A 9,923-nucleotide genomic window follows, 5' to 3' on the forward strand; every position below is an offset into this window, starting at 1 on the left:
TTTTAAATTTCCCGTACAATATTTTCCTTTCCCTCCCTTCCCCCTCCTCACCCCCCACCCCCATATCCACTGGAAGAGTTCAAACAATTATCCTCAGCCATAGCGTCTTTAGTTTCCCCCGAATGTCTTTTGTTCCAGTAGTTTTTATCCATTGAAGATATGGGTTCCATCTGTTCCTTATCGTGGTGGACTTGACCTTCCACGTTGTTTCCTGTGACATGACTATGACAATTATCCGACTGAATAAGTTCAAACAAATAACTATTCCATGCCTCTACTGTCCACTTTTCTCTATCTTTCCAACCTAAAGCTATCGTTGCCTTTCCCATTAATATCATAGCTTTGAAGGTAAACTGGTCACCTTTCTCTATAGCCGTGTTTCCAAGTATACCTATTATCATGAAATCAAAGTCTATTGAAAGCTTCACTTTTAAAATTTCATTAATAACCTTTAGGATTTTATTCCAGAATTCCTTTACCTCTGGGCATTCCCAGTACATATGGGGAAACCATCCCTTGGCTTGTTTACAGTGCCAACAGAATTCAATCCTGCTACCATATTAGCTAGCTGGGCTGGAGTTCTGTACCATTTTAGAAAGAATTTTAATTCCAGCTCTCTAAATTTGCTTACTTTAATCTCATCTATTCCTTTTATTATCCTTTCAACCGTTGATTCGCTAACTTGTTCTTCTTTACCTCACATCTTTTGAATAAGTTGGGTTGCCTGTTTCTTATTTGTGAGCACCCTCAGGTCTTCTAGCCTTCCTGGTTCCAGAATGTGCCCAACACCCTCCTGCAGAGGGTGAAGGGTAAATTGCCTTTTATAGGCTCTCACCCTCCATGACTAGTCTCTGGCGCAGTTTGAAAACTATTGCTCAAGAGTGTTGAACTGTTTGCCCCACCCTCCTTACAGAGGACACAAACAGAATCTCTTGGAGCAGGTACTGTTCTATATAGCATGCCTGTGCTTAGTTTGCAGTAGGGACCACTGGTCTTAGTAGTTCTGACTGGCAGCCGAGATAAGTAGATAAATGAGTTTCCATCTAAACTCTCATTCAGCACAAACTGGAAGCAAACAATGGTTGCGATGTGCATCGTTGAGGGAGTAATCTCATATGGAGCTGACACAGCCCATGTAACATGCTGTGTGACCAGTTTACTAAGCTGAGATTGGCCAGAAGGGAGAGTAATTAATCATTATTCAGTGATAGCTTCTACCCTCCGCTACTTGCTGGCTGGAGTGCACAACCGAGAGCATGTCTAACTAATATGGTACATTATTCATGCCACAGAAAGCTACAGTTACAATGGCAGGGTCTCTTGGAAAAGGAAAGAAACCCCCCTTTTCAGGCAGGTGGTTGGTGTTCTCCTTGCCCATAGGCAAACAGAGGGCTAAGTGACAAAGGTCAAAGGGCGGCATTAGGAGGGGATCGAAGCAGGCAGCACTTACGGAAGGTATCGGGGACAAGTACCCGTCTCCCTGTTTTTCACATCAAAAATCACTGGTCCTCAGGTGCACCTCTAGTTCTGGCAAGCTCACTGGTTCCACACATTGAGGCCTTGTGCATGCATTTGGCAGATGAGTTGCAAAAGCTGTGTTTCATTTGCACTGACTTGGACTAAAAGAGATGCTCACATGATGGAATGGCTTTTCCCACCTGCCTTACTCCGCCCTCCAGCCCTAGGAGCTTTTCCCAGACCATGACTTTGAGAAATAGCAGGAGCAGCTGGGAAGAGAGGAGTTCAGGGGTGTTTTTTAAAACAAATATTTTGTGTGTCCTTGTTTCTCAATTTGATCTTTTTACTTGGTATTTGTGACTTCTTGTTATTTTTATTGATTGATTGTAACTGATAAGGCTAAACTGCTTGATTATGATTTGCTGGTATTTAATTTTGGTGTTTACCATTGCATTCTAATGGATTATTGAACATTGCTTTATTTGCTATAAGTTGTTTATTTTAAAGTTATTGTGACTTTTTTGTATTGGATCAGATTGTTATGACGTGTGTGATCTTTGCTATCTATTTTTTTTTGTTTCTTCAGCTTGTAAACTGCCTTGTGTAGAGTAATATAGTAGGGATAGTCCCGGATTTGCAAATCTGTCCCTGGGCAAATTCCGTCCCTGGAATGTCCCCAGATTTGCAAAGCCTGATAGTGCAGTTGGCTCTGGCTGGCTTCAGGAGCTGCTCGCTGCCGTGGCGCCTGCCATTGTTCCTCGCTGAAAGTCCCCATATGATGTGTCTTGTGCGCAACACATCATATGGGGACTTCCAGCAAGGAAAAATGGCGGGCGCATGGCAGCGGGCAGTGTGCAGCTCCTGAAGCCAGCCAGAGCCAACTGCGCTACCAGGCTGGCTCCGGGCTGCTGAGGCTGCCGCTGCCGCTGCCACTGCCAAAGGGGAACCAGGGACGTCTGGCGGTACAGATCTCCTGCCCCCTTCCCTCTTTGTTTTGACTGATCAGGGGAGGCTCGGGAGTCACAGCCGGCCAACCGCTGCTCAGTTTTTTTAAAAAAACTCTGCTCATTTATGTTTCACAGGGTGCGAAAGAAGGGCTTTGCACCATGCGTGGCAGAGAAACTGCATGCCTTGCACCCCCACCCGTGACTCCTGAGCCTCCCCCAATCTGTCAAAACAAAGGGGGAAGGGGGAAGGGGGAAGGTTCGGGATATGCATGTGTGCTTGGGCCCAGGGTTTTTGCCTCTCCATTCCCACTACTGACTCCCTGTTGCTACTCAGCTTAAAAAAAGGGGGGGGAGTGTCCCCAGGTTCACTGAAAAAAATCTGGTGATCATATGGTATAGAAAGGTGGTATACAAATTAAAAGTGAAATGAAGTGAGAGCTCCCCCATGAAAGAAAGACAACAGGGGGAATCCTTCACCAACATGTCAGAGGGAAAGTGTTATGTACTGAGTTGAATAGGATACAAAATGCAGCAGTCTGATTGGTCCTAGAACAATAGGATTAGGAATGCAGCCATCTGATTGGTCCTAGAACAATAGGATTCAGAATGCAGAAGTCTGATTGGTCCTAAAACAATGCAGCAGTATGATTGGTCCGCAGGAGCCACCCAATCCAGCTCCAGGTGGAAATGAATCCACAATCTGATTGGTTTACAGGAGAATCCCAGAATTAGCCAATCACGTGCAGCCCATTGTGTAAATAATGTCTATAAAGCAGATATTGTGGGGAAACTTTCATTCCTCCTCACCACTATGAGCCGAATAAAGAGCATGAAATCTACTTTCAACTCCGAGTATATTTCAGAAAGGCTTCCTTGGCACTGAGGGATACAGTATGTGTCCTCCTGTACAGAATAGCATTTGAGTATCTGGGTCCCAACTGCCAATAGCCATGCCTGCCAACACAAGTTTACCTCTTCATGCCCTGTGTGAGAGATCCTAACCTATTTACCTATTGCAATGCCTTACCTAGAACTCAACAGGGGAAAGGCACTAATTCCCTCTCTTCAAGGGGAAATAAATATATCACTTATTTGCCCTATGTGACTGAAGTTACCATGCTTCTTCCAAATTTTAAACCATAAAATAACTACTCAATAGGCTCACAACACTCTGCCGTATAGGCAACTGAGCGCAGGCTTCAGGTCTTGCTTCTTTTTGCACGCACTGCCCATCTCTGCTGCAGTCTATTTATCACCTCCTCCTGGGAACTGAAATGCGTTCCTTTGAAATGCCATTCTCTTGATGCTAAAGTTAGTCAGACGAAGACAGTAATAAGAGTGCTTGCTATTTTTCTGTAAGATACATGTAAATGTGTGAGGCTGCCCTTTGCAGCCACATCCTATAAAATATTGCTTCGCACACCACATCTTTTTAAAGACATGTGCAGTGCCTGTGGTGTCAGTGTTTGTAAAAAGAAAGAAAGGAAGGGTTCTGACTTCCCTTTGTCACCTCAGCCTGGTCCTCAGACCCTTGTCGGCATAAAAGAGTTCACGAGAAAAGTATCCTTGCAGAGTACTTTCTGCTTTTATTCTTAAAAGTCTTTCTGCAAAAGCGACTGAAACACATCAACACTACCAGCTTTCACTAATTAACTAACCAACCAACCAACCCCACCCAACACTAAATTAACATTTCTCACTCTATATATACAACCTGGTGCAGGCCGCTGACTCATGCTGACCCAGCTTTTTTAAGCATTAAAGAAACAGTGGCCATTTTAGCCTTGATGTGTGGTAGAGAACCTTGGCCATGCATGGCTCACCAAGCTTACAGCACTGCCTTTTGCACAGTGAGTTTTAGCACAGCCAGACTTAAACAAATGCAACCATTCAGGTAGCCCCAAACAGATACATAGGTCTCTTATGAATCCAAATGAGATGGGCTGCTCAGTGGCCGAAACAAGTCTTCTAAGAGCTTTAAATCAGGAAATAGGAAAGATGATTACACCCATTAACCCTACCTTCTTTGGAAGAGTATTCATTTAACCTGGGGATTTATTTGGACTTGCTCCAGCAGATAAATGAATAGGCAACAAATGATGAGTTGTGGTTCTGTTAAGGGGTCTCCACTATTGTCAGAGTCTTTTTTGTCTGCAAGTGGAGTCATTATGCATTTATAAACCAGGAAGGACTACAGAAATCACCTGTGAATCGAAAAGCTTGTTCCCATTCTAGCATCCCACAGAGGACCTGGAATACCTGAGCGAAGGGATTGGGGGAATGTTACAGAGATGGGCTGGCTCAGTGCCTACCCTTTCCCACTGAACTCTATGGAACAAAAGCCGAGACACAGTTGAGATAAGGCAAAAGCTCTTCCCGGCTCAAGACACCAGAGCCACACATGGGAGGGTTAGATATTTATCTTTGTTTATCTTCTGCAAGCTTCACTGCCATGATAATAAGTGCTAAACTTCAGGCAATGCTGTTGGAATACAACCTGCCCATCGCTCCTGACATTGGGGGAGCAATCCCCCTCATGTGCTGAATGAGCAAAGGGGTCACATCCTGCAGCCTCGACCATCACACATCCATGAGCACTGTGAAAGGGCCCCCTCTCCAGTCAGCATGGGGGTGCCCTACAGTTTTGAGAGAGAGAGAGAGAGGTTTTAGTTTACAAAAGTAGGTGCAATGTCTTTTGTTTTCGAGTTGCGCTTTCTACAGATCAGTTTCATTTGTTGTGAGACATTAGTGTTACATTAGGAAGAAAAGGGGGGGAGAGGTGGAGGGGGTTTGGGTTGCAAGGCTTCGTTTCTACTTAGTGTATGTGTTGGGTTTTGTGTCAGCATCACTTGTGTGGGTTCTCTTTACTATTCGCTTGTATTTCTTTGGTGGTGAGAGAAGCTGATTCATTCATAATGCTTTTATCCTGCGCCATTTTCTCCGCCAACGTCAGATAGGATTTCCTTAACTTCCCAATCCTTAAAACGTTTCCCGAACCTCCTTTACTTCTACTTCTATTCCAATTCCCTTTTTAGTAGTTTTTAAAGTTCAGGATTAACCTTATGCCTCGGAATGCTCTACCGCTTCACCTTCAGAGCCTGTGGCATTGCTTTGTGGGTCTAGAATGGATCCTAGCATTCACATCTTCAATCCTGCTCCTCCTGAGCCCCGATGGGTCTGGTATATTTGCAGGAGAGTCGCTCTGAACGCAGCCAGATCCCCCAGCCCCAAGGATTTACCTCCTGGGGTTTCGAGGTTCGCGGAGCCCTAGCGTACCTCTTTTTTGCCTTGCAAAGCTCAGGACCTCTCCAGAGAGTTGATCCTGCGCTTATATTTCTTTGGTGGTGAGAGAAGTTGGGGTGGCCTAGGGTGTGGTTGGTTGTCTTTGATTGGCTGTAGTGAAATTTGTTTCTCTCTCTCTCTCGCTGTCTGTCTATCTGTCTGTGTGTGTGTGTGTGTTTGAATCAGGTTAGGCAGATTGATTCGTATGCTGTTGGCAGGTTCTTCTTGTTGTCTCGTTGGGCTCTATATGTGATGAAGGTAACCTTATTGGGGTGAAGGCGGCGTCTTCTGTTTGTCCCCATGTCAGTTTCAGTTTGTTGGTTAGCTTTTCTAATGAGGCTGTTTCCCACACTATTTGATACCATTGGTCCATGCTTACAGTGGTACCTCGGTTTAAGTACTTAATTCGTTCCGGAGGTCCGTTCTTAACCTGAAATTGTTCTTAACCTGAAGCGCCACTTTAGCTAATGGGGCCTCCCGCTGCTGCTGTGCCGCTGCTGCACGATTTCTGTTCTCGTCCTGAAGCAAAGTTCTTAACCTGAAGCACTATTTCTGGGTTAGTGGAGTCTGTAACCTGAAGCGTATGTAACCTGAAGCGTATGTAACCTGAGGTACCACTGTACTCCTGACAGGTCTATTCAGTGTCTGGCTAGGATGCTTCTGGCTGCTGAGAGAAGGTGGCCAATGAGCTCTTTGTAATGTGAGTGGGCATTAGTGTCTTGGAAGATGTACTGTATATCTGTGTTTCCACAGGGCTCCTTCATGAGGCTGCCAAATATACCGCCAGAGAGTGGAGTGGCTGGTGCACATGCCTACAGTGTGAATAGCTCTACAAAACTCACACCCAAGTGTTAGAATGATGTTGGACAGAAATTAAGTGGTTTCCAGCTGTAATGCTTAAGAGAATATGAAAAAAAAAGGTTTAGAAATAAGTAAAAACTAATGGTGAGGATTTGCTGAACTAACAATCTGAATTGGAATACAAAAAAGGGAGGTATGAGGAGGTCTGGGAAATAAGTTAAAAGAAAATAAGTAATGGAAATTCTATGTGTTTTTAATTGTTTTTATTTTTGTATTTTTGTATTTTTGTTATTTTTTATTTTTATTTTACATTGTATTAATTCTGAAAATTTTAATAAATATTCTATTAAAAAAAAACAAAAACAAAACTCACACCCAAGTTCTTTCAGTGTGTGAGGGGGTTCCCTTGCTGTGTGCACAGCAGAGTATACAGACCCCTTGCTTGCAGCCCCACCCACCCCTAATGTAGACTTTACCTTTAGAAAAACATGCATTTCAAGAGGAAACCTGATACGCCGAGCATTTTCCCCCCAGCAAAAAAGGACCAGAGCAGATTCCGAAGGTGGCATGTGACTGCACAGGATCTTTGCTGTTTCTTTTTCCCTGGGAGCATGTTTCCTTTGTCGCGGCGTATTAACAGATATGCTACATCCCAGTGAGGATGGGTTACTTGGTGTCTATCAACAGAATCTGTATAGAACCATTCCCCTAAGGGATTAATTCAACTTTTGATTCAATCTTGTGAGGTTTAAATTAAATCATGAAGTTACAAACCTCCAAGGAACTAGTGTACTGTTTGTGACCTTCTTTATTACTTTCTGCTGTTTGATAAAGTAGAGAAAATTGATTTGTAACACTGTGCAGTGGTGCTTGTGAACCTAGAATATCAATGTTGAGTACAAGTTGACAATATCAGCTTGCATCCAGAGAATGCAATGCAGGGAAATTAATTAATGCTAAGAAATTATGACGATTGTGCTTCTTAATGTTAACATGTGCAATTAAGCCTCAATGTTTTTTGTTTTTTGTTTTCCTGTCCCCACAAACATCTTTTTAAAAAGTGGGCAGAATGCAAGCTACGTCATACATTATTCAGTTACAGTGAGAGTTGAGCATATCCTAACTTGTGTCATCTGGTCACAATAGATACAGTATATGTAAATAGTAATAACAGTATTAAGAGATTGTTTTTTGAACAACAGGATAAAATACATAGTCTTAGGTAAAGGTAAAGGGATTGTGGCGCTTATCTCGTTTTATTGGCCGAGGGAGCTGGCATACAGCTTCCAGGTCATGTGGCTAGCATGACTAAACCGCTTCTGGCAAACCAGGCAGTGCACGGAAATGCCGTTTACCTTCCCACCTGAGCAGTACCTGTTTATCTACTTGCACTTTGATGTGCTTTTGAACTGCTAGGTTGGCAGGAGCAGGGACCGAGCAGCGGGAGCTCACCCCATCGCAGGAATTCAAACTGCCAACCTTCTGATTGGCAAGTCCTAGGCTCTGTGGTTTAACCCATAGTGCCACCCGCATCCCTATATGTTGTTGTTGTTGTTTAGTCGTTTAGTCGTGTCCGACTCTTCGTGACCCCATGGACCATGGCACGCCAGGCACTCCTGTCTTCCACTGCCTCCCGCAGTTTGGTCAAACTCATGTTTGTAGCTTCGAGAACACTGTCCAACCATCTCGTCCTCTGTCGTCCCCTTCTCCTTGTGCCTTCAATCTTTCCCAACATCAGGGTCCCTATATACATAGTCTTATAATTCCTTTAAAACAAATTAACAATGCAGCGTAGATAGATCCCAATCCATAATGTATTCTGAGCTCAGATATGTCTGCTAAATGTAAGGGGCCAGAAGATACAAATTAAATCAAAGTGAGAGAAATTCCAGGTGGTAAAGACTAGAGTTATATTTGCGTACCAGAAGGCTCAAAGAGTGAGCCATAACACTTGCATCAGGATCAGCTGTCACCCTGAAACTCATGTGATTCACCACCCAGACAGCAGTGCAATGGATTTGAAGAACAGATATGGCAATCAAACTGTGATGTTTCTAGTGTTAGCAATCACTTTTGACTTCTTTTGATGTTCATTCAGATGTTTCACCTGAAGAATAGCCTCTTAATCCATTATACATATTTTGCTTCAGCCAGAATCCTGTGACAACTTAAGGGTGTGCAGATACAACCTCTTCCCCTGTAAATTTAGAAGCAGTTGCATACCTGGCATTAGCTCAGGAAATCTAAGCGACAAGGTGCACTTTTGAAAGGTTCAGACCACCATCTTCATTAAACACCAAGCCCAATTGTATTCAAACGTCGATGAAAACCTACACCTTGATCTCAGGAGCGATCATGCAAAATTTTGTTACAGTATCTTAGGAGATGTCCAAATGCCTACTGAAAAGACAATCAATTTCCCAAAATATGTGGATTTTTCTTCCCTCCACATTCTTACCTCTCCCCCAGTTGGTGAAGAACCTCCAAACATGCTTCAAATTTCACAAGAGAAAGAATGCAGTGGCAACTAATTTCAGCCAATAGGATTGTAGTAGGAGGTAATGTTAAGTACGCCCCCCCCCCATTGTTAGTAATATTCAAGAATATTGGCTATTTGCCTAGCATAATATCTAGGAACCATGCTGTGGGACAAATTGCAATGGAATATTAATTTCAATAGTTCCTGTTTATGCTGCATAGAAGCTTACAATCACATAATTGGCTAATTAGCTGAAATCAATATGTGAAATCATCCCATCAACAAATGCTATACTTCTTAGTTCTTCTTCCCATCTTAGATTGCCAGGTCACAATGCCCAAATGACAACAGAAGCTTCAGATGCCAGAATTTCCCTTGCGCACAATTCAAGCCTGCCTCTCCCTTTTCATTTTTTGAGAACGACAATGATCCGGTTAAAATTTTGCTGGATCCAGATTGCATCATTTCCCATCGCTCTTCTCTTTGGGACGAACTCCCGCCAAGTATCCAATGGTGCCCAGCAAGAAATGGGTTGAAGGTCTTAGCCACTCAGATGGCGATGATGCTCCATAACCAGATCAGGTACATTGGGAAGTGAAAAGGATTTCTCTCTCCTTACCTGCTTCTCCAATGCAATTCTTTGAGGGGTGGATTTTAACTCTTGATGTCAGGAGCTGGAGTCAGGCGTAGGTCAGCAAATAAAAAAACAGAGCACCTGATGTCAGTGAAGCTTTTATTCCAAGAAACAAAACAGCTCAGTCACAGCAACCATTCCCAGTAGGTCTTGCCCCAATGAAGCTGTTGTGAGAACTAAAGGCCTTCCCACTGCTCTCTCTTCCCCCAGTTCTTTCTCCAGCAACCTAAGGCTGCATCATCTTGTCTCTCATTGCTCCACCCAGTACGTTCTGGGCACAATTCAAAGTGTTGGTGCTGACCTTTAAAGCCCTAAATGGCCT

This window comes from Podarcis erhardii (genome assembly GCF_964252035.2).
Source record: "Podarcis erhardii genome assembly, chromosome: 9".
NCBI classification, from domain to species: domain Eukaryota; kingdom Metazoa; phylum Chordata; class Lepidosauria; order Squamata; family Lacertidae; genus Podarcis; species Podarcis erhardii.